The sequence below is a fragment of the Aethalodelphis obliquidens genome, unplaced genomic scaffold, assembly GCF_003676395.1.
Source record: "Aethalodelphis obliquidens isolate GAN/ISIS:26980383/991018 unplaced genomic scaffold, ASM367639v1 scaffold7, whole genome shotgun sequence".
NCBI classification, from domain to species: domain Eukaryota; kingdom Metazoa; phylum Chordata; class Mammalia; order Artiodactyla; family Delphinidae; genus Aethalodelphis; species Aethalodelphis obliquidens.
In genome coordinates, this window is record NW_020837951.1 from 63,963,466 (window position 1) to 63,969,465 (window position 6,000).

The following is a 6,000-nucleotide window of genomic DNA, read 5'->3' on the forward strand; positions in this document are numbered from 1 at the left end:
ATAACATCAATAATATTCATTCATTCAATCATTCAACAAATATTTATTGAGGACCTACCTTATGCTAGCCTTGTCACAGTACTTGGAACAGGACCCATCTCATGAAGCTCATATCCTAGAGAAACAGGAAAGTGGTTACATAAATTACAGTATATTCAAAGAGCTGGAATACTGTATGGTCTTATAAATGATGTGGTACAAGCATATTTATTAACTAAAATAATGTTCACAGTATAGTAAGTCAAGAGTTTACAAACATTACAGTATGCTGATTTTTATTTAATATACATAGTAATATAAAGCTAACAATTCATATTTCACTATAGGTGGGCACTTTTCTAAGTACTTCACACAAATTATTTCATTTTATCCTCTTTACAACTCTGTGCAGAGTTTGGGGTTAATATCAGTATTAACCCCATTTTAAAGATGAGGGGATGGCAACTGAGGCACAGAGATATTAATTAGCTTTCCTAAAGTCACACAGCTCGTTAGTGAAGGAAATGAAGTTTAAACCCAGGTAGTTTGGCTCTAGAGATTCACACTTTGATCACCATGCTCTTCTGACTCACGTGTGCTTGGGCTCACACTGTGTGGGTTCAAATCCAGGCTAAGCTACTTGTCAGTCACGTGATCCTGAGCAAGTCATTTAACCTTCCTAAGTCTCAGTGTCTTCCATCCTGAAATGGAGAAAATAACAGTCGCCCTCTCACACAGTGTTAACATGTGGATTGAGTGAAAAAATCCATATGAAGTGTTTAGTACAATGCCTGGCACACACAGTGAGGACTCAATACATATTCTTCTTCACCATCTTCTTCTTCAAATTCTGGAAGAATATATGCCCACATATTAACAGTGGCGATTTCTGGGAAGTGTAATTACAGAACACTTTACTTTTATTCTTTTTATTTAACAGTATTTTCTACTTTTTTCATAATATATATGTACTGTGTGATTAACAAACTATTGGATATAAAGTAAAATTCATATTTCTCAATTGTAGCATCCTACAAATATAATTTCTGCAATGAGAGGAATAACAATGCTCAACTTTTATCGAGCACATTCTATATATCAGGCATCACTGGGGGTAAAGAAAACATAAAAATGAATAAGACCCAGAGGGAGCTCCGACAGAGCTTGCAGTAGAGTAGGCAAAAAAAAAAGAGAAAGTATCGAGGGAGAACTGTCAGGACGACAAGCAACTATCCTGAGAGAGACACAGGCATGATGCTAGAGACTGGGAACCTGCCCAAGAAGAAAGAGAAGGCTTCCCACTGAAGGGGATGGCAGTATGAGCCCCCAGGGCTCAGAAAACGTGTACTCCAACTTCTCAGATGGAAACAATAAATTAAAAGTATAATATGATAAAATGTCAGAGGTAATGAAATCACCTGCATAGATTGTAAGCCATGAGTCACTTATGCTTTGGTTCATCTGGGACTTCAAACTTATATCTAAGGATTCTGTGTACTTCTCCCCTTGACAATCAACTCACCTCGCATCAGGCTTACAAGTGGCCTTTAGCTGAAGTCCTAAGAATGAGTAGGAACATTCCAAGCAGATAAGTGGGGCTGGGAGTGGAGGGGACTTTTCTGGACAAACTAACTGAAGGTGGGAGCAATGACAGAAAGTTGTTAGAGAAAAGGTTTGGGGACGAGGAGAAGCCTGACTCATGGGAGGTGTCTATGCACAAGCAGGACTGGTGGGAAATGAAGTGACGGGCCTTATTTGAATTCTCAGAAAACCACAAGCGAGAGAAGGTAGGGCTTCGAAACAGAGAAGAGTCCTGCGTTGAATTTTGCACCGATGGGAACATGAGCTGGTAGAACACAGATTATATGTTTCATTTTCATGCCCTTGCCACGCCCTGAGAGACCAGTATTAATCAGAAACTCATCTTCTGATCGGAAAGAGTTGGAGGGTTTGAGCTAAGTCTAAGGGTAAAGATTGATTACCAGGGCAGATATCAATTTTGGATGTTACTTAGATGCTGCTGCTCATATACTCTTATGCTTCCAATTCTTGGAGAAAAATTTTTTTAATAACACAAAACTTTCACACTCTCTTAACAAATTAAACATAAAACCTCCAAAGTTGTCAACTGAGAAAATAATCTCAACACGGGGACAAGACTGGGAACCACATGAAAGACTTGATACAAATCGCAAAGATAAATGGGAGCACTGCCAAAAGTGAAAGGTGTGAAAGTCATAAGCAGGTAATTTACACACACACACAAAGTAAAAACAGGTAATAAACCTGAAAAGACTGCTACTCTCCTCAGTAATAGAAGCAATGCAAAAGATACAACAACAATGAAGTATCATTCTTTTCTATCCAACTAAAAAATACTTCTAAAATTTTAACAGCCAAGAGTAATGTTAAGAGAAACTTTATGGAACAGTTTGATAATATGCATCAAAAAATATGCATACACTTTGAACAAACAGGTGGTTGCCAGAGGGGAGGGGATTGAGGGGAAAAAAGAAATAGGTGAGAGAAATTAAGAGGTACAAACTTCCAGTCGTAAAATGAATGAGTTACGGGTATGTACAGCGTGGGGAATATAGTCAATAAATATGTAGTATCTTTGTATGGTGACATACCATAACTAGACTTATAATGGTGATCATTTTGAAATTTGATCATTAGAAATATCAAATCACTATGTTATGTAACAGGAACGAACACAGTGTTGCAGGTCAATTATATTTCAAAAACAAACTATAGAAAAAGAGATCAGATTTGTGGTTATCAGAAATCAGGGGGTTGAGGGAGGAGGAATTGGATGAAGGCAGTCAAAAGGTACAAACTTCCAGTTATAAGATAAATAAGTACTAGGTATATAATGTACAACATCATAAATATAATTAACACTGCTTTCGTATATGTTGTATATGAAAATTAAGAACAAATCCTAAGGATTCTTATAATAAGAAAAATTTTTTTTTCTATTTCTTTAATTTTGTATCTGTATGAGATGACAGATGTTCACTAAACTCACTGTGATAATCATTTCATGATGTATGTAAGTCAAATCATTGTGCTGGACACCTTAAACTTATACAATGCTGTATGTCAATCATATCTCAATAAAACTGGAAGGGGAAAAAATATGTGCATACACTTTCACCCAACATTTGCACTTCTAGGAATGTATTATAAGGAAATAGATAGGATATACACAAAAATTTATGGCAGAGATATTCACTACAAAGCTATTCAAAAAAAGAAAATTTAGAAACAGTCTAAAGGTCTAACGATCAATAATTAGTTGAATAAATTATATTATTTTTAACTTTTTATTTTAAAATAATTTTACACTTATCAAAAAGTGTTTAGCGGTACAAAGAGGTGTTTATAATAATTCTGGAACAAATTCAAACTGAACTCATAAAACCTAGGAAGGCATTTTGGTGGGTGCTTTCTGAGTAGCCAAAGGGGAGTTTGTCTGACAATTCTGAAAGTCTTTTGTGGGGAGGATATGGACAAAGTACACTTCTGTGCAAGCTCAGAAACCCAACAGTCATTTTGACTTTGACCAGGCTAATGTAGGACTGTAAGCTCCCATACTGCTGATGGCTTGGTTACAAAATTGCAATACTAACCCTCCATCCCCTGTGTATGGTGCTGCCTGTAGAGGACAGTTAGAAAAACCTAAATGATTAAAATAACATTCAGAGATCTTGAAAAGTACAAACCAGTGACAATCAATTCCCAGGAAAATTCTAGAACTGACTGCTACTCAGAATTTAGAAAATTTTGGTAAAGAAAAGAGCAACACCATGAGACAATGTAGGCTCACAAAAAATGAGTCCAGCCAGATTAACCTCTTTGAATTTTTTGTCAAAGGGCCCCAAGATTCATAGAATAAGAAAACATCATAGACTAAATCTAGATCTCATCCAAGTACTTTATGTCTTTTTTGATGTCTGCGACCAGTGGCAATTCTGTTCAGTGACTTACTAAAGCACTTATAATTTATTAAACGCATTTTTATAGATGTAGCGTTCACAACCATCTTTTTATTCCTTCCATAATACCTGTACATAGTGGGCACTTAGTGTTTGCTGAATTGATAAATAAATGATGCTACATTTTAATTTTCTTTAGAGATTCTGGTAAACTTTTCAGTGGAAGGTTAGTTTTTAGAGAACAGGTCCTAAAGATAAATATGAACAAATGGCTCTGGTTTCCTTTAGCAGAGGAGGGACAAATAGATTTTTCCTCTCAAGGTCCTACAGGAGAACAAACCATATTTCACTGGGTCAGCCGAGGGGAGGAATCCATCTGTTGATGTTTATAAAACAAACACTTGGGGTTCCATTAGATTCTATCAGTTCACAATTATTACCCTTTGCACGCCTCTTCCCAGTCCCCAAACCTGAGTGGTGGTGACCCAGCTCACTTTCCCCAATGTCCTTGGAAGTCACTTTTTCAGGATAATGAAATTTAGCATGATTTGAGCTATAAAAAAAAAAGTAAGGGAGCTGACGGAGACACATGATATGATCAGCTTGGGGGCTCACGAACCCACAAAGAAATGTCCTGCCCTTATTTAGAAAACCAGCTGGGTGAGGTTTTCCTCATTTGCTTATGCTTTTATGGATTGAAATTAAGTATATGTTCACATTCTAGAATGTTCCCATTTCAATAATTCCAACTCTGTTCCAGACATCAGAAGTCCTGATTTTCCAACTGCCTTCCTGGTGCTTAAAAAATTTGTAGGAGTTGAGCTTTAAAAAAAAAAAAAGAAAAAGAAAAGAAAGAAAGAAAGAATTCAGGTCTTTAAAGGAAACAGCTCATCTTCCCAAATGTTTAAGTTAGAACATAAATTACAGGTAACTCCCACCATAAACACAGCTGCACTCTCTCTCTCATGACATTAAAGACAAACACTCTTCCGTCAGGATCTCAGGAAGAGCAGCAGAGATCTCCCTTTGTGGGGAGCAAATGAAAACAGTCCTGTTGGCATCCCCAAAATGCAGTGCGTTTGAAGATGTGGGCAAACAAACTCCTCCCTCCCATCCACTCTCTCTGGCTTTGAGAGAAGTAGGAACGTTTCCTTTAAAGAGGTTTGACATGAAAGGCAAGGCTTTCCAGCTGGAATGGGAGCCTGTGTGTCAATGACAAACACATGCACTGAATGTCAACAACACAACAGTTTGAAACATTACAGAAAGCGCCTCAGATGACTCTGTTCACTATGGGCCTGACTGGCCGTGCTGTTGAGACATAATTATAAGGGGCCCATAGGCACAGCTCCAGAGCTGGGCCCCATATGAGGAAAGACTGGGCTGAGCTAGGATAAAGAGGCAACAGACCAAGTAACTCATTCTTTTGATAACCTCACTGTCACTGAGATAGCCTCCAAGCATCTAAGGGCAATTAAAATTAAAATGAAGAGAAAATATTTTGTATTTATTCATTTTTTAAAGATTTTTTGATGTGGTCCATTTTTTAAAGTCTTTATTGTATTTGTTACAATATTGCTTCTGTTTTATGTTTTGGTTTTTTTTGCCACGAGGCATGTGGTATCTTAGCTCCCCAATCAGGGATCAGACCCACACCCCCTGCACTGGAAGGCAAAGTCTTAACCAATGGACCACCAGGGAAGTCCCTTGTATTTATTTTTTTAATAGAAGTCTGGCTTCAATATCTCTCAGTGCAAGAGCTAGAAATAGAAAGAGGGAAGGGGAATAGAGGAAAGAGCAGGAGAAAAGAGAGGTAAAGAGTAGGTAAACCTCCTACCAAATCTTGGATTAGAACGACAGAATTGTAGATCTGGATGGAATGTTCATGATGGAACCCTGTGGTTCTTAAGTCTAGTTGTACCTCAGAATTACCAGGGGAGCTTAAGAAAAAATGAGTGAGATAAGATACGTGATAGGTACGTAGGTAGGTTGATGATAGATGGATGGATAGACAGATAAATAATGATGATGACAGATAGATAGATAGATAGGCAGTCCCCCCATTTCCCACCTTGAGATT